The sequence below is a fragment of the Zingiber officinale genome, chromosome 2B (genome assembly GCF_018446385.1).
Source record: "Zingiber officinale cultivar Zhangliang chromosome 2B, Zo_v1.1, whole genome shotgun sequence".
Taxonomy (NCBI): Eukaryota; Viridiplantae; Streptophyta; class Magnoliopsida; order Zingiberales; family Zingiberaceae; genus Zingiber; species Zingiber officinale.
Window position 1 is genome coordinate 57789946 of NC_055989.1, and position 20530 is coordinate 57810475.

At 38.3% G+C, this 20530-nt stretch overlaps 1 non-coding gene across 1 annotated transcript; it reads left to right on the forward strand.

The window, feature by feature from the left end:
• The first annotated feature begins 9264 nt into the window (after positions 1-9264).
• Positions 9265-9370, forward strand: LOC122049989. The gene has a single exon (XR_006131214.1). It is a non-coding gene; the product is annotated as a small nucleolar RNA R71 (small nucleolar RNA).
• Positions 9371-20530: the final 11160 nt, after the last annotated feature.

Below are 20530 nucleotides of genomic sequence, written 5' to 3' on the forward strand. Positions count from 1 at the left end.
TATTTGGTTGACTTCTACATACTCATGTTTATTAGTTTTTAGTTGTTTACTGAAATAGGTATGTGCTGGGTAGAATAGCTTCTGATTTTCAAATCTGCTTCGTACAGTTTCAAAATCATCGTATGTTTTTAAAAATCTAGGAAAATATTGCTTTTAAAATTCTAATTTTACTAGACTTTCAAAAATATGGAATTAGCTTAGGCTCTATCCTAGAAATCTTGCTCCCCTAGAATTCAGTCAGAGCATCTCACAAACACCTAGGCTTATCTTGCTTGTGTTTGAAAAATATAGAATGGAGTGAGATGCATAGGGTACAGCCTGGACTCAAGAATGCTTATATCCGTGCATCAATATGAGTCTGGGCGTTAAACACCTAGTCAACAGTATTCAAGTCAAGTCTTCCAGCACTAGTCAAATCTAACTGGATCTAGTGACTTAACTTGACTAACCAAGTGAAAGCTATTACCCTCTAGGTAATCAGCTAGTAGCTAACTGGTTAGACATGTGGCCGCGAACCCAAGTGCTTGATTTTTAAACCTTTTTTCTAGCATGAACATTAGGGCTCTGATACCTTAATTAAAGCGAAATTAACTAATTAACAATCAATCTAACTCAACTCATGCTTGGACATTAAGGATTAAAGTTCCTCCCTTGCCCTCAAAATCCTTAAATTAATCATTTGACTAAAAGAAAAATTCTTTCAAATTTAAACTTTAAGCTAAGTTTTCAAAACCTCTAACTTACGAATCATCTTTGCGTACTTTTTTGAAAATTCTGGCTAAGTATTTTTAGACTAAGCTTTCAAAATTTTGGCCATTTTAAAAAGCTAAAGTATTTTGAAAATTTAACTAAGTACTTTTCAAAGTCAACTTTTTAGTTTTTTGAAAGAAAAATTGCTCTTTAAAACTTGGTTTCACTTAGCTAAAGAATATTATACAAAACCAAGTGTTACCAAAATACCTTGTCCCTTATTAAAAGCCAAATGTTTCAAAATCCTAACTAAATTGCTTAAAACTAAAATTTTTTTTGCTATACTACAAAAGAAAACTCTATCTCTAGCAAAATTTAATCTGAAAACCAAACTTCGAGCTTAAACTGTTTTAACTTAGTGAATTTGATGTACAAGAAATGTTGCTTTTAAAAAGTTTAGATTTTCTTCTCTTTCCTAAAAATCTTCACAAAGACTTAAGATTTTTTTTTCAAACGTGCTTATTTTTTGATGAATGGCAAAGGAGGAGAGTAGGCAAATTCAAAAGAAAGGTTAAATATAATTGTTTTTTTTAAGAATGCCTTAATTAAGGGGGAAATTGACGAAGTTTAAGTCTTTAGCTTAACCACGCGTGCATTTAAAATCTATTAAGCTTGCTTACTTAAACTTTATGTATCTATTTTACTTAGCTTTGAATTTCAGTTGCCATAATAAAAAAGGAGGAGATTGTTGGTGAGGGAAGCATCCGACGATCGACCGTTGTTTTGATAATGGCAAAGGAATCCAAAGTTAAGTTACCTTATCATCTAACATAATTAATTGAGTGTTTCAGAAAAGTCCTAGCTACGGTTAGGCAGGTGGAAACCCCTAGGGGGTGGTAACCCTAGGTCATAGGGGGTGGTAACTGTTGGGTTTTTCGGGCCGCAAAAACCGCTTTTTGCGTTGCGGAAACCCCGAAATTCCCATGCCACGGATCCGTGCGAAGATTAAAATTTTGTAAAACTTCGAGTATGAGTTTTCTAACCTAGATCTACACTAGATCGACAAAGGAGAGGAGTTTACCCTTGATACGATGCCCTTCGCGTATCCAGCTCGTCCAAGGTTCGCCGGATCTCGAGAGTATCAAAGTAGATACTCCTCTATGTGTATCCACACGAACAAATGATGGAGAAAACAACTAAAAGATGTGCTAGCACCCTTAGAAGTGTCGGCCAAGGAGGTGGAGGAGAGGGAGAAGAAGATGAGAGCTTGAGAGGAGGAAGAAGATGAAATCAATTAGCACACAAATGCACTCAATTTCATCTTTAAGTGGCCGGCCTCTTCAAGGCATGTAACCCCCATGGAATATCAAGAGTCACCACTCTTGGTAACTCCCATGAGGTGGCATTTGGTCAAGTCAAACTTGACCAAATGAAGAAGCCTTGATGATGTGGCATTGGTCAAGTCAAAACTTGACTCTTCATCTTCCTACTTGTGTCAAGTCAAACTTGACCACTTCTCTCCCTTGGTTGATCTAATCTAACCATTGGTTCAAGTCAATTTTAATTTAATGAATCTCTATTCATTGAATTAAATTAATTAAATGAGTCTAAGTCGAAATTAGACTCACATAACACATGAACCAAATTGAGTCCAACTCAATTAGCTCAATTTGGATTACTCTTAATCCAATTTGGTTCATCACATGAACCTAATCCTTTAGGTTCATCAAATGAACCTAATCTCCATCTAATTGCCCTTTGTGTGTGACCCTATAGGTTCTTGTAACGTTGTCAATGATCCTAAACCCATTTAGAAGCATAAGTAATGAACAGTATCTAGCAACACATCATTACTACCCAAGTTACAAGAATGTTGAGATCCAACATCACCTTATGACTACTAATTGTGACTCCTCATAATATATGACATTGTTCTTCTATCCTACACATCTAGATTGATCAATATGAGGTTGTTCGCTCTCCGCAAGTGTACGGAAATGTCGCAAGTAATATAAAAGATTATCGTATCCACAGGGACTGGAATAAGCACTAGAAATATCTCAAAGCGAATTAGCTAAACAACTAATCAATTGGTTTCAAATGTTAAGGATGAAAAACAAATCTTAAATGAAAGATTAACAAACAAGAGTTTGGGGGTTTGAGTTATGATAAAGGGAGGTTCTAGGAGTTTTGGTTTCTTTGTAAGATCTCTTGAATGTATATGGTTTACCAATTCTTATTTCTCAATTGTCTAATATTCGTAGAAGGTTGTCAACTCTCTCTTGCAATAGATAACCGGCTTAGGACTGAAAATGTACCTAAATGTGATCAATTAGATATGAACCTACATTATCCTTACACAGGATTGCACCTATTACTATGCTTCCCTCGGATACCAACATAGAAGTTCATAGCTTCTTAACCCATGAAGATACAAGGATTGAATCATAAAATCTATCCTATCCTCTTGAATATTCTTATTTCCCCTTCAAGGTTATCTCTTAAACGTCCTTACACGGGCTTCCACCTGTCACGTGGATCCCACGAAAAATCGAGTGAGAGTTAATCTCTACAAAGTCTATAAGATATCCAAACAATCAATCAAGAATGAGAATTAAGCCCTAATCATAATTAATCATTCAAGATCCAATCGATACAAACTAGGCAACATCATAGAAACAAAGAAACGACAAATCCACAAGAGTTTACATCAATTTATCTCACAAATACTCCCTTCATCCTAGAACAAATAGATCTACTCCATAAAACGAATGAAGAAAACCAAAGATAAGAAGATTACAAGCATTCTTCAATCCCAATCTAAGAAGAGGAAAGAAAGAAAACTTATCTACAATATAGCTTCATCTTCGGATCCAATCCTCGCTTCCGGAATCGAATTCGCCAAGATCTCCCTTTAGATTGCCAAAAAATTCTCCCAAGAATGGGAGGAATCCATCAAATCTTGCTTTCTCCCAAAGGGGAGAAGATCTCCTTTCAAATCTCCAAGGAGGCTTTAAATAGAGGGAGGCTTTTGGGCGCCACACGGCCCCGAGGCATGGCCGTGTGAGGTTCACACGGCCAGAGCCTTTCCCCTCTCTGCCATCTATACACGGCCGTGTGTGGTACACGACCGTGGACAACTCCCATCAAAACCTCCAAGCACGGCCGTGTAGATCCACACGGCCATGTAAGGATTGAACTCTGATTTGCTTCAAAACTTGGCACGGCCGTGTGAGGTTCACACGGCCAGGCCTTCTTCCTTTGCTGTTGTTGCCACACGGCCTCTGAACTCCACACGGCCAGAGCTCCCTACCAATGCAGGGACATGTCTGGTACACGGCCAGGTGCCTTCTCGCTTGCTTAGCTCATAAGTTTTGTCCAAGAATGCAGAATCTTCACCGAATTCGACTCCTGTGTACAGAAAATGCATAAAAGCATATCTCCGAAAAAAAATAGTAAATATGCTAAAAAAAAAACTAGAAGTACAAAAATGCATAGATGAAGCATGCTCAAAGTATGTAAATGTGCGTCAAAACATGCATAAAAGTATATAAAATCTACGCACATCACACCCCAGACTTAAACCTTTGGTTGCCCTCAAGAAAAATGCTGCAATCTAAATTCATATATTCTACAATGCATTCATAAACCCTAATGCACTTTCCTAACTCTGTCAAAGAGTTCCACTAACAAGCTTAATCATGGAAACAAATCAAGTATGACTTAAGCTTAAGTATCCTGTGCACAGTGTAAAAGTAACTCAAAAACCCTTCAAGTTTCAATCTATGTCCTAGTTAAGTCGTCATCAAATTTGAATTCCTAATGTTTCCGGTGAAAGACAAGTAACCAGTGATAGGGACTTACTTGCCACTCACTTGATTTATATTTCTCAACCAACCCAAGGTCTCAAAGGTGTGCTCAATCTCAAGAGAAGTTAAGCAGTCATTTCCCCAGTAACCTAACTCAGTCTCAAAGGAGTGACTTGCTAGATTCCACTCACGACAACTGTTTTTTTATATCCCATATTCACTTTTTGTTCATTGCTTTTTTTCAATTTTTTTTTCATAAGCATTTGCATTGTGCAAATCTTATTACACAAGTGTACTTTTAGCACAAATGTTGGGATATTTTGATTTTTCCAAATGAGCTTTCATGAGTTGAGCCTCATCTAGTAACCAAAATGAAGTTTGAAAAATCACCATGGAAACCAAGTACTAAGCAAACAAGATGAATCATGAATATTTCAATGATATCAACCATTCAAGCATCAAGTCAAAGTGTAGCGAAAGTAAGATTCTTAAGGTCAAGCCAAGACTAAAGCTTATCTCCATATGATTCTTAGCTTATTTCATGCTACCCAAGATAGAGAAAAGAAATACATAAAGCTTACTACTAGCATCATTTACAACATGATGAATCTAGATAATGAACGTGCTAACATTTTATCTTGAAGACAAGAAAGCATAAAAGTGAAGATTGATGTTCTCAAGATGTTTGCCAAAATTATTTCAAAAGATAATCAAATGACTATCAAAACATTCACTCAAGCAAGACAATCAAAACAGAATGCAAAATAAAAACTACACATGCAGAAGACAAGAAAACAATCAAAAATTGAAACAAAAAGAATTCAGGTTTGACACCCCCCCCCCCCCCCAGACTTAAACTTTTCATCGTCCCGATGAAATCAATATGGTGGAGGTGGAGGTGGAGGAGGACATTCAGTATGGTGGAGGTGGAGGAAGATCAGGAAATTCAGGCAGAATAAAAGGAAAATAATCTTTAAACCACCTTACTTCATTTCTAACAAACATATGATATTCGAAAAGTTTGTCAACATCATCTTGGAAAAACCTCATATACCCTCGAAAATCTTCATTATAATCAAAATGGGTCCTATAGGAATTCATAAATTGAGAAATCATTTCACACAATTCCCTCTCACTCCTAAAACAATCTTGTAACTTTTTAAATTGTTCCTCTTCCATGTGTTCCTTACTTATAAAGAATTCATTAGTCGAGTCTAAATCATTATGAATATTTTTCAAAACAGAGTGAAGTTCTTGGAAAATGAAACTATGGACATCTTAACTAGCCTTGGGAACATTCCTTGGGGTAAAAGATGACAATGTTCTAGATTGTTGCCTAGCTAATTTCAAACACCAATTTTCTTTATCATGGATGGTAGTAAGATCATGATTTGGAAATTTCAAAGGAAACCCATTTTTAATAATTAGACTAAATCCATGTTCTTCACGCTTAATCATTTTAATTGCTAAACATGAATCTAAATCCAATCCACAAGAATTTTCAACCATTTCCAATTCGCTTAAATCACACCCTAATATTAAAGACACTTGAGTAAGTAATCCTCCTAGAACAATGGGTGTAGTAGAATCCAATTTTCCTAATTTCACCAAATGTTTAAGAAAGAAAAACCAGAATTAATTGGTGCACTTTCAACCATTGCCCATAAGCAATACAAATCCATAAGTCTTACCGATCCCTCTTTATCTTCTCTTCCAAATATGGTATTCTTCATGACCAAATAAGCATATTTAAAAATCAGGTTAATAATGTGAAGAGCTCTGGAATTATGAGGGTTAAAATGTGATTGTTCAGAAATGTATTGCCAAAAATGTGAACTTTTAAACTGAGGTAAAATTGTACACAAATCATTTTGAGGCAACTCATAACAAGTGTTAAAATCGCTTAATGTCCATTCATAATCATCATTAAACAGTCAAAAACTTAGTTTTCCCCCACCTTGAACATTATCAACCACTATAGAGCTTAAAATTTCAAAAACAATTCTAGGGTAGGTAGGGTATTTCATATTCATTAAACCATTCCAACCTATTCTTTCAAATAACTAATTCAAATCATCCCTAAACCCTAGAGTTTATAAAGTTACTTCATCAATAAACTTAGTGCTCACAAGAGGACGTTTACATAAAGAAGTATATCTAAGTTGTTGCTCTTCACTAGAGAAAATGATATTAAAGTTATTAGAGATACCTTTAAAACAAGAGTTCCTCCCTTTTATTGCAACCATCTTCTCTTTTCCTTTTCCCGTGGTTGAAGACTCCTTAATCACATTTGCCATGAAGAAACGATTCAATCTTTTCAAGAAGAATGAGAAAGAAAAGTTAGAAGAAGTAGTTTGAAACCTTAGAAATAGCAAAATGAGAAAAGAGGATAAAGAAGAGGATGTACCGCCCACACCCTTCGCCCTAACCCTTTTAAAGGGTATAGACTGGGCCCTGTTTCATTACACGGCCTTATTCATGCCCCATCACACGGCCGTGTCTGGGACACGGCCATACCCATCTTCTTTTCTGGAATTCTTTACATGGTCGTGTCTGGGACACGGCCACAACTTCCTTCTTCTTGGCTTTCCTCACACGGCCGTGTCTGGAACACGGACTTCTAAGTTCTCTTCTCTGGATTTGGCACATGGTCGTGTTTGGTACACGGCCGATGCAATCTTTTGCTTTGATTTCTCCACATGGCCATGTCTGGAACACGGCCAAAGAACTCTCCTTCTCTGGATTCTATTGCACGACCGTGTCTGGTACACGGCCATGCTCCCTTCCTTCTCTGCAGACTTCAGACGGCCGTGTCTGGTAGACACGGCCAGATCCTTTTCCTTCTCTGCATCCTTTGCTTGGCCGTGTACAGTACATGACCATGCCCTGTTTTACTCCATTTGATGTTTATTCTCCTAATCCACTTCTCCAATACTTCCATGCCCATGAAGAAGTCATGGCCATCTCATGGAAGTAGATTTCAACCTGAAAATAAAACTAAAACATAGTGAAAACAAAATAAAGATGAAAATACAAAATACAACTAACAAAAAGAACCCTTGGGTTGCCTCCCAAGAAGCGCTTGTTTAGGGTCTTTAGCTAGACCAATCCAACTTATTCTTCTCGTTTCCTTGCCCTCGGAGGGCAGACATATTTTTCATTTTTGTTGGGAGTTCTCCTCCCAACATCCTCCACTAAATTGTTCTTTTCATTAGGTGGCCTTCCATGAGGATGGAAAAGTCCATTCCTCAAGTTTGTAAATGCTTGCCCTGCTACAAGCATTTAAAAGAGAAGAAACACGGTTAGAGACATTAGATAAATCATACTCCAACCGTTCCTTACCAATTACCAATGCCTACTTATGATTTTTAACATCAATAATTGCTCCAGCTGTAGCAAGGAATGGTCTTCCTAATATGATAGGAATTTTTGGGTCCTCTTCCATGTCCAACACAACAAAATCTATGGGAATAATACTCCCACCAACTTCTACTGGCACATCTTCAATAATACCCATAGGGTACCTGCAGGAATGATCAGCAAGTTGTAGTGCCATAGTAGTAAGTTTAATATTTTTGAGACCTAACTTATTACAAATTGAATAGGGAATGAGGCTAACACTTGCCTCCAAATCACAAAAAGCTTTTTCAATGAATTCTGTTCCTATATTGCAAGGAATATAAAAGCACCCTGGATCCTTCAATTTCGGGGAAGTGTTCTTCACCAAAAGAGTGCTGCATTTCTCAGTTAGTGCAATGATCTCTACATCTCCTCTCTTTCTTTTATTTGACTTGATGTCCTTCAAAAATTTGGAAAACTTTGGCATTTGAAGAATAGCATCTATAAGAGGAACTTCAACGCATATCTCTTTAACCTTCTCCAAAAATTTGCCAAATTCTTCATCCTTTTTAAGCATATTGAGTCTTTGGGGAAAAGGGATAACCTTGCTCTGATGGTTCAGTGGAAGAGTCTCTTCAACCTTAATGGTATTCTCGTCATTATCAAAAATCTGACTAGGTGTAGGAGGAGAGAGCTCTTCTTCATTCTGCATCCCTTTTTGAAAAGATGCTTTTTAGAGTTATCCATTCTCTGAGTAAGCTTCAATAGATCCTGCTTCATTTCATTTTGATTGGAGATAATTTCTTCAAGCATCTTTTCAATTTTAGATGTAGGAAAGCCTTGAAAAGATTGTTGCTGAAAATTTTGTTGCCCAGATTGAAAATTTGGTCTTGCCCCCATGGATGGTCCTTGATCCTGATTATTTCTGTAAGAGAAATTTGGATGATTTTTCCATCCAGGGTTGTAAGTATTTGTGTATGGGTTGTTCTGTCTTTGATTGAAACCCATGATTGCATCGCATTGCTCCAATTGATTAATTTGTGCAGTGATAGCTCCCAATGGACATGAGTCATTTGAATGTTCTGAACTCCCACATACTTCACAAGATATGGCAATGACATTTACCATATTTGAACTAGTCCCCATATTCTCAAATTTTTTGGTAAGAGCATCAAGTTTTGCAGCCAATAAAGTCACTGCATCAACATCAAACTTTCCTGATGCTTTTGTTATTGGGTTTATTGAAGGATGACTACCACTTCTTTCATTTGCCCATTGATGATGATTTTGTGCCACACTCTCTATGATTTCCTCAGCTTCATCTAAATTTTTATTCATGAGTGCCCCTCCAGCAGCTGAATCAAGGGACACTTTGGTATGATAATTAATACCATTATAGAAAGTATGCAACACTAACCATCTCTCCAAACCGTGGTGAGGGCATTGTCTGAGCATACTATTGTATCTATCCCAAGCTTCAAATAGAGATTCTGAGTCAGCTTGTTTGAAACTTGCAATCAAATTCCTCATATGAGCAGTTTACTTGGGGGATATAATTTATCAAGGAATTGTTGCTCACATTGTTCCCAAGTGGTGATACTGTTGGGAGCCAAAGAATTCAACCATTGCTTGGCCCTATCTCTCAAAGAAAACCTAAATAATAATAATCGCACTGCTTCTGAAGGAACACCATTCATTTTCATTGTCCCACATATTTCATAAAAGACCTCTAAATGTTGATTAGGGTCTTCATGTGGTCCTCCACCAAATTGATTTTACTGCACCATGGAAATAATTGCAGGTTTGATCTCAAAATTATTTGCCTCTACTTAGGGTCTTGAAATACTAGATAGAAAACCCCTAGCATAAGGTGCTGCATAATCCTTTAGTGGTCTATTAGCTATGTTCAAATGCTCTTGTTCTTCAATTTGTCTCTACAGAATTCTTCTTCTATGAAATGTTCTATCAATTTCAGGGTCAATAGGAAAATTTCTCCTATAAAGTTAGATCTTCGCATACACAAGAACAAGATTGCAATAGAAACTAAATCAAACAAAGAAATTAAAAATAGAGAAAGGTAAGATTGGAATGTTAGAAAACAAAAGAAATGTAGAATTAAAAATTGCTACAAAAGAATTTCCAAGAAGTTAAAAAGTATACAGGAAAATGAAAACAGAAAACTAGAGATTAGTTACAAATATGCAAATGAAAAGAAATAGAAATGTTATGTTTAGTCTAACTCAATTGATAATCTCCAATGTTATAGCGCAGTCCCCGGCAACGACGCCAAAAACTTGTTCGCTCTCCGCAAGTGAACGGAAATGTCGCAAGTAATATAAAAGATTATCGTATCCACAGGGACTGGAATAAGCACTAGAAATATCTCAAAGCGAATTAACTAAACAACTAATCAATTGGTTTCAAATGTTAAGGATGAAAAACAAATCTAAAATGAAAGATTAACAAACAAGAGTTTGGGGGTTTGAGTTATGATAAAGGGAGGTTCTAGGAGTTTCAGTTTCTTTGTAAGATCTCTTGAATGTATATGGTTTACCAATTCTTATTTCTCAATTGTCTAATATTCGTAGAAGGTTGCCGGCTCTCTCTTGCAATAGATAACCGGCTTAGGACTAAAAATGTACCTAAATGTGATCAATTAGATATGAACCTACGTTGTCCTTACATAGGATTGCACCTATTACTATGCTTCCCTCAGATACCAACATAGAAGTTCATAGCTTCTTAACCCATGAAGATACAAGGATTGAATCATAAAATATATCCTACCCTCTTGAATATTCTTATTTCCCCTTCAAGGTTATCTCTCAAACGCCTTACACGGGCTTGCACCTGTCACGTGGATCCCTCGGAAAATCGAGTGAGAGTTAATCTCTACAAAGTCTATAAGATATCCAAACAATCAATCAAGAATGAGAATTAAGCCCTAATCACAAATAATTATTCAAGATCCAATCAATACAAACTAGCAACATCATAGAAACAAAGAAACGACAAATCCACAAGAGTTTACATCAATTTATCTCACAAATTTTCCCTTCATCCTATAACAAATAGATCTACTCCATAAAACGAATGAAGAAAACCAAAGATAAGAAGATTACAAGCATTCTTCAATCCCAATCTAAGAAGAGGAAAGAAAGAAAGCTTATCTATAATATAGCTCCATCTTCGGATCCAATCCTCGCTTCCGGAGTCGAATTCGCCAAGATCTCCCTTTAGATTGCCCAAAAATCCTCCCAAGAATGGGAGGAATCCACCAAATCTTGCTTTCTCCCAAAGGGGAGAAGATCCCCTTTCAAATCTCCAAGGAGGCTTTAAATAGAGGGAGGCTTTTGGGCGCCACACGGCCCCGAGGCATGGCCGTGTGAGGTTCAGACGACCAGAGCCTTTCCCCTCTCTGCCATCTATACACGGCTGTGTGTGGTACACGACCGTGGACAACTCCCATTAAAACCTCCAAGCACGGTCGTGTAGATCCACACGACCATGTAAGGATTGAACTCTGATTTGCTTCAAAACTTGGCACGGCCGTGTGAGGTTCACACGGCCAGGCCTTCTTCCTTTACTGTTGTTTCCACACGACCTCTGAACTCCACACGGCCAGAGCTCCCTACCAATGTAGGGCCGTGTCTGGTACACGACCAGGTGCCTTCTCGCGTGCTTAGCTCATAAGTTTTGTCCTAGAATGCGGAATCTTCACCGAATTCGACTCATGTATACAGAAAATGCACAAAAGCATATCTCCGAACAAAAATAGTAAATATGCTAAAAAAAAAATTAGAAGTACAAAAATGCATAGATGAAGCATGCTCAAAGTATGTAAATGTGCGTCAAAACATGCATAAAAGTATATAAAATCTACGCACATAAGAGGCATAGACTGTGTCATCCTCTAATCAATCTAAATCTTGAACTCCAAGTAGACTCACTCAATCAAATGAGCTCAATATCTCATATTGACTCATTTGTGCATGGCCATGCACTTCGTGGTCTCACTCAATCAAGAATATCGATGTCACTCCCGTCATATAGGAGGGATAGATCCCATCTACATCACTCACATCCCTCCGTTTAATTTGTTACATACCCAGTAATCACCTTTATAGTCCACCTAGTTACGGGTGACGTTTGACGAAGCCAAAGTACGTAACTCCTTATGTAGGGAACCATGGTGACTTCAGGTCCAAGGACTAGTAGTCATACTAATAGCCATATGAGAAAGTATATGACACTCATATAACGATCCATGATACTTTCTCATGGCAGGCCATTCAGTATACATTCTCCAATGCATACCCATGTGTCATCTTGATATCTCTATATCCATGACTTGTGAGATCAAGTCATCTAGTTAACCTACATGCTAGTCTCGTCGCATTAACATTGTCCCTGAATATTAATACTCGACTAGGAATGAATAAGAGTAGTGTTCCCTATATCATCTCACTATCGATTCAACCAATCGATTGATATAGGTAAGAACCTTCTACTCAAGGACGCTATTATACTTAGTTATTTGGCACCAATACAAGTAAGTATAATAACTAAAACAAATGCCTTTATTTATATATAGAAGAATATGATACAATGAGTCCATACAACAATCATCAAATGATTGGCTCTAGGGCTGTAACTAACAATCTCCCACTAGCACTAGTGCCAATCAGTGTAGGCTCTAAGGTCTAATGACCTAGTGTGACCATCATGCTTTCTCTGTGCCAAAGCCTTGGTCAAGGGATCTGCGAAGTTAGCCTCTGTGGGTACTCTACAAATCTTCACATCTCCTCTATCGATGATCTCTCGAATGAAATGGAAGCGCCGTAGAATGTGTTTGGTCCGCTGGTGTGAGCGAGGTTCCTTAGCCTGCGCAATTGCTCCATTGTTGTCACAATAGAGCTCAATAGGGTCAACAATGCTAGGAACCACCCTATGTTCAGTGATGAATTGTGGATCCAAACTTCCTCCTTTGCTGCTTCTGATGCAGCAATATACTAGGCCTCTGTCGTAGAATCATCTACTCTGTCCTGCTTCGAACTCTTCCAACTCACAGCACCACCATTAATGCAAAATACGAACCCTAACTGTGATCGATAATCATCCTGGTCGGTCTGGAAGATGGCATCACTGTAACCCTTTACAGCTAGCTCGTCATCGCCTCCATATATCAAGAAATATTCTTTAGTCCTTAAGTACTTAAGAATATTCTTGACCGCTATCCAGTGACTTTCACATGGATCTGACTGGTATCTGCTCGTCATGCTCAAAGTATACGAGACATCAGGACGAGTGCATAGCATGGCGTACATGGTAGATTCTATGCCTGAGGCATAAGGGATCTGATCCATGCGTTCTCTCTTCTCTCTTGAAGAGGGACCTTGAGTCTTCGAAAGACTCACACCATGTGACATCGGCAGAAATCCCTTCTTGGAGTTCTGCATGGCAAACCGAAGGAGTACCTTGTCAATATATGTACTCTGACTTAGGCCAAGCAACCTCTTAGATCTATCTCTATAGATCTGTATGCCTAGAATGCGGGATGCTTCACCGAAGTCCTTCATTGAGAAATATGTCCCTAGCCAAGTCTTGACAGACTTTAGCAAAGGGATGTCTTTTCTAATGAGTAGTATGTCATCCACATACAATATGAGGAAGACAACTATGTCCCCTACAAGCTTCTTGTAGACATAAGGTTCATCTTCATTCTTGATGAAACCAAACTGTTTGATTACATCATCGAATAGAAGATTCCAGCTCCGAGAAGCTTGCTTTAGTCCATAAATGGACCTATGCATCTTGCATACTCTGCCAGTATGTTGTGGATCTTCAAAACCCTCAGGTTATGTCATGTACACATCCTCAAGCAGGTTTCCATTCAGAAACACGATTTTGACATCCATATGCCATATCTTATAGTCATGGTATGCTGCAATAGCAAGCATGATCCAAATGGACTTAAACTGTAACGCCCGCCCCTTTATACTACTACCACTCCTGCCTAGTGAGGGCGGGGTTACTTTCTTACCCTTAGACTTAGTAAATTTAAACATTCATACATACATACAGCGGAAGACATACCAAGCATATGAATATAAAATAACATGGTTCAATTTAAATAGTCATAGTATCCATTTCTAGCACATGCATAAGGAATCATAAAAGACATCACATAACATAACATAATATTCTAAGTTCATTTCAGAAGGTCATTTTATTTCTTTAGCCAAGTCACCCTCACACATCTCTTGCCCCTTCCTGCTGCTCCTCTAGTTTCTCCATTCTTTTACCTTTATCTGTGGTACAAGGAAAAGTATCTGTAAGCACTCAAGGCTTAGTGAGATCCTTTCCTACTCACAAAAACCAACGAAATCATGCAACATCATCAAATCATACATTAGAGTAATTGATGCTCATCTCATCATGAAATTAAAACATATCATATCATGGCATGAATCTCAATAATAACATAACGTAAGTGTAACGCCCCGCCCCTCCTGCTAAGGCCACGGGGGTTACTTTACCCTACTTAACAACTTATTAACTTATTACAGCGGACGTCTTACTTGTAAATTTTTGAAACATAGAATCCATATGTCATACCTTACATTATTTCAAAACATATAGAAACTAACATGATAAATGTCATGGAGTTACAATCATAAAAATATCAAACAAGCATAACTCATATATAATGAAAGCAGGTCTTTTCTTCTTTAGCCAGTCACTACCACACACATCCTGCTAGCCCCTCTTGCTGCTTCCCTAGTCCATCCAACCTTTGCCCTTATCTGTGGTACAAGAAAGTAAGCTGTGAGCACTCATGGCTCAGTAAGTTCCTTTCCTACTCACAAAATCCGTATATCATGTCAACAATCACAAAGCATATATCAAAGCATAAAGTATCATAGCATATCATACATGATCATCATATATATCATGAGCACAATCATATATATCATGGCATAATCATGGTATAAACACAAGGTAGCATGGCATATCATAACATGATCATCATATATATCATGAGCACAATCATAGATATCATGGCATAATCATGGCATAAACACAAGGTAGCATGGCATATCATAACATGATCATCATATATATCATGAGCACAATCATAGATATCATGGCATAATCATGGCATAAACACAAGGTAGCATGGCATATCATAACATGATCATCATATATATCATGACATATTCATAAAGCATATGGAAGGTGAACTTTTAAAACATGCATCATGACTTTTTAAAACGTATAGCATAGATACTTAAACATAATCTCAACATAAGGGGATCCCGGCTTGTACCACGTACATACATGCGCGCGTCCTAGTAGGTCCAAGGTAGCAAGTCTTGAACCCTACAAGGCATATACTAGGCCCGTTTCTTAGTCCATCGACCTAGGGGCACTTAGGAGCCCATCCCTAACGAGGCCCGTTTCTTAGTCCATCAACCCCGGGGCGCTTATGGAGCCCACCCTTGGTACAAGCCTTAAAAGTAAAATAGCATGTCATATTTACATAATCCATATCACTCATGTCATATTCATGTCATGAAGAGTTCTCTTGATCCCACTTATAGGGAAGCAACTCTTTTAGGCATAGCTTAAAGCATGTATAATTGAGCAAACAGCATATCATGATTTTGAGCACACAGCATATCATGAACACATGCATAATTAAGCATACAACCTTTCATGATCTTAAGCACACAGCATATCATGAACTTGAGCACATAGCATATCATGAGTTTAGGCATATATCATATCATGAGTTTGAGTACTTAGCATATCATGAGTTTAAGCGCACAGCATATCATGAACTTGAGCACATAGCATATCATGAAATTTAGCACACAGCATATCATAGACTCGAGCACATAGCATTTCATGAAATTTAGCACATAGCATATCATAAAAATAAGCACATAGTATATCATGAAACTTAGCACACAGCATATCATGAATAGGGCCTAACATATATAAATGAACCTCACAGCATGTCATACTCTCCACATATCATAAAGCATTGCATGTGAAGTTCATGGAAGAACACAAAATTAGGTCTCTATCCCTAGTGACAAGTGGTGGCCGAAACATATAGAGGTGGTTTAGGTTATCAAGCAACAAAAGAACATGTGAACCCTAAACATCTATCATTTCTTATGACATAAGAGGCATCTTAAGCATGTTAGGTATAGGTTCCAAGCTTTCTAGGTCCCTTTTCATAAACTGGGCGAAACTTATTAAGCCTCTTTTTGGGTTATTAACAACATATAAGCATGAACAACCTTAACAATTTTCATATCATATTCCATAAGAAACCACTTGAACATATTTGATTTAGGTTCCAAGTTTTCCAAGCCTTCAACCCTAACATGGCCGAAACCCTAGCAACATGTTTCTAGGTTACAAGCAACATGAAAAGGTTAAACTCTATACTAACATATCAATACATATCATGAGAATCACCATAAGTACATTTAGTCTTGGTTCCAAGCTTCTCAAGCCTTTTAATCTAATGAGGCCGAATCTTGCAAGCATGGGTATTAAGTTCCTAGTGGCATATTAGCATGAAGACCATAAGAACTTTCCTAGCATTCATTTCAAAGATAAACATGGACCACTTAGTTTAGAAATTTAAGTATCTTAGGTCTTAAAAACAATTGTGGCCGAATACTAAAGAACAAGAGTTCAAGTTTCAAGCAACATGTGAACATTAATTTATTTCATATCTCTTCATCAAGTAGAGCATAAGTATCTTAGACTTGATTTAAACCTTCCTAGGGTTCAAGTCTTGAAATGGCCGAACCATCATATATAAGAAATATTGTTCAACTTAACCTAAGATCATGGCATGTCACATTAGCTTCATATCTTGTCTTATAAGAATCATAGCATGCTTAAATTTTTAGGTTTAAAGCCCTTCTAGGCTCTCAACTCTATCTTGGCCGAATATACATGAATATGGAATCAAGTTTAAATTGACTTACAAGTGGGGAAAAACATCAACAACACCACTTATCATTAGGTACATATCATAAAAACAAGGTAGCATGCTTGGTTTAGGTTTAGAGCTCTTCTAACTCTTTTGTTCCTTCTATGCCGAAAATCCAAGTTCATAAATTTATGTTCTAGCCAAACATTCTAGCATGAAAATATTAGTTTATCTCCCCTACCATAAGGTACATAACATAAGTAAAAATCATGAACATATCCTAGTTGGTTCTCAAGGTTCTTTAAACTCTCTCTTTTTTTTTTCTTTGTTTGGCCGAAACCCTTATGAAATAACCATAGGTTTTTAAGCAATATTTTTCATAACAAACATATAGCTATTGTACCACAGGTGAGGGGAACTTACATCCTTTCGCTTGTGATTATTCTTGAGGAAAGTGTTCTAGTTGTTAAGGAAGGGAGAAGTTTCTTCCTCTTGTGCCTCCTTTGATTTCCTTTGCTTGGGGAGGCTAGAACTTGAAGGTTTCTTCTTGAAAATTGGCTTCCTTGGAGAAGAACTTGACTTAGTGCTCGGATCAAGGAGTGGGTGGATCTCCTAGTATCGGTGAAGAAAGAAAAGAAGGAAGGAGGAGGAAGAATAAGGAAAATGAGAGGTTTACTTCTCATTTTTTTCTATTTATTCATCATGAGAGAAATTTATGCCCTAATTAATTTTCCCTTTAATTCATCCATTATTCTTCTCTTGATTCCCATGAAAAGAATAAGGAGAGGGAAGGGTGAGGAAAACAACTTGCTTCTTCTTATTCCTTCTCTTAATCAACAGGGAGAAGAGGTGAGCGATTTGGTTTTCTCTTGCTCCTTGTTTTATTTTTCTTCTCTCCTTTAACTAATATTTTTATTCCTTCCTATGCATATGTTACTTTCTATCCTAGTGGTGATCATGCTATTAATCTTTCTCCATTATTGGTGGGAGGTTCAAGGTTCAATCCTTGGCCTCCACCTCTTACCTCTTATTTTTATTTTGTTTCTTACTCTTCTTTTTCTCTTATCCTTTTTATTTATTTCATGCTCTTAATGAGAATAATACCTATGTATTTATATAATAAAAATTTATGGGTGTTACAGTACCCCATACCTCATAGAAAGTTCGTCCTCGAACTTAGAATAGCGATATCAAGTGGTGCCGGACTTTCTACTGAGTGCATCGGCTACCTTGTTTGCTTTTCCCAGATGATACAAGATTTCGCAATCGTAGTCCTTGACTAACTCGAGCCATTTACGTTGCCTCATATTTAGGTCTTTCTGCGTGAAGAAATACTTTAGGCTCTGATGGTCTGTATAAATTTTGCACTGGGCTCCATATAAATAATGTCTCCATGTTTTCAGTGCGAAAACCACCGCTGCTAGTTCTAAATCATGAATGAGATAATTCCTTTCATGTTCTTTGAGTTGTCTAGAGGCATAGGCGATGACTCTGCCATCTTGCATGAGTACCGCTCCAAGACCTAGTAAGGAAGCATCGCTATACATATCAAAGCCTTTGTTACTTTCCGGAAGAGTAAGGATCGGAGCGCTGGTCAGTCTCCGTTTTAGTTCCGTAAAACTCCTCTCGCAGTCATCTGTCCATTCGTACTTTTTGTTTTTCTTGGTAAGACTCGTCATAGGGGCTGCAATTTTTGAAAAACCTTCTACGAACTTCCTGTAGTAGCCTGCTAATCCCAGAAAACTTCTGATTTCGCTTGCATTCTTTGGTCTGTCCCAGTTACTTACGGCTTCGATCTTGCTTGGGTCTACCATGACTCCATTTTTGGAGATGACATGACCCCGGAATACTACTTGATCTAACCAGAACTCGCACTTGGAAAATTTTGCATACAGTTGTTTCTCTCGGAGAATCTGTAGTATAATATTCAGATGTTCAGCATGTTCCTCCTGGGTTCTTGACTAGATGAGGATATCGTCAATGAAGACTATCACACATTTATCAAGATATGCTGCAAATACCCGATTCATCAAATCCATGAATACTGCAGGGGCATTTGTTACTCCGAAGGGCATAACTACGAACTCATAGTGTCCGTATCTTGTTCGGAAGGATGTCTTGGGTATATCATCTTGTTTCACTTTCACTTGATGATAGCAGGACCTTAGGTCAATCTTCGAGAAAACAGTTGCTCCCTTCAATTGGTCGAACAAATCGTCGATTCGTGGAAGAGGGTATCTGTTCTTAATTGTTGCGTTGTTCAGCGTTCGATAGTCTATACACATTCGCATAGATCCATCCTTCTTTTTCACAAACAGTACCGGAGCTCCCCATGGAGAGTGACTAGGCCAGATAAGTCCCTTGTCGAGTAACTCCTGTAGTTGTTCTTGAAGTTCCTTCAATTCAGTTGGTGCCATCCGGTAGGGTGCTTTGGAGATTGGTTTAGTACCCGGAACTAGCTCAATCGTAAACTCTACTTCTCTATCGGGTGCTAGTCCTGGTAGTTCATCAGGAAATACTTCCGGATAGTTGCATACTACTCTGACCTCTTCTAGCTTCTGGCTCCCGGTTTGTCTTGCATCAACCACGTGTGCTAGAAATCCAGCATACCCTTCGTCTAACATTCTCTGTGCCTTTATAGCTGATAAGAATCCTTCAATTTCCTTCCCAGATTCCCCAATAAATTCAAACATTGGTTCAGCTTCAGGTCGGAAAACTACTTTCTTCTTACGACACTCGATTGAGCCACCGTACTTGCTCAGGAAATCCATGCCTAATATAATGTCATAGTCCCGCATGTCGAGTATTATCAGATTACTGTAAAGTTTCCTGTTTGCGATCCGGATAGGTACGGCCCGCAGCATATGATCTGATGGCATAACTTCCCCGAAAGGTAAGGTTGTTAAGAATGTGATATCCAGTGTCTGGGGTGGTATGTCTAGTCTCTTGGTAAATGATGCCGAGATGAACGAGTGTGTCGCCCCTGTATCAAACAATACTAAAGCATACTGACTGAAAATAGGCAGCTGACCTGTAACGACAGTAGAGGCGTTTGCCACATCCTCCTTAGTGAGCGAGAAAACCCTGGCATTTGTCGTCGCTGGCGGGGCTTCCAATCTTCCTTGGCTGATTGAAGTCCCTTCTATTGCAGTTTGCATCTGGTGTAGTTGTGGAGGGGCACTCCTGTTCTGGTTATTCTACTGGGGTGGCGCTTGAACTCGGTTGGTGTAATCTCTAGCCAGATGTCCTTCCCCTCCGCAATTATAGCACTTCCTTGAACCCTTTTGACATATTTCGGGATGCAGCTTCCCGCAAATAGTCACTGGGGGTATCTCGGTTGATTATTCATTGGGCCACCTTTAACATTGTCCCATTGTTTCCTTTTTCCGGTAGAGGTCCCCTTCTAGTTTGTCTTGCTGCCTGAGGTTCTCTGTCCGTCTGTTCGGGACTGACTCTTATTCTCGTTCATTGCTTTCTGATAGTGCTCCGTGATCAGGGCACTGCTGACTAGTTCCTCTGTAGTCTGCGGTCTATGAACTCCGCCAGCTACGTTCAGTGCTATCTCAGGTCGGAGCATTTTCAGCATCAGTCTGACCCTTTCCCTTTCTGTGCGAACCAACTCCGGACATAGCCGTGCAAATCGGTAGAAGCGTTTAACTGCCTCGTGCACTGATAGGTCACCTTGCCGAAACTCGGTGAACTCGTCATAGTGTCGGTTCGTCACTTGCATATG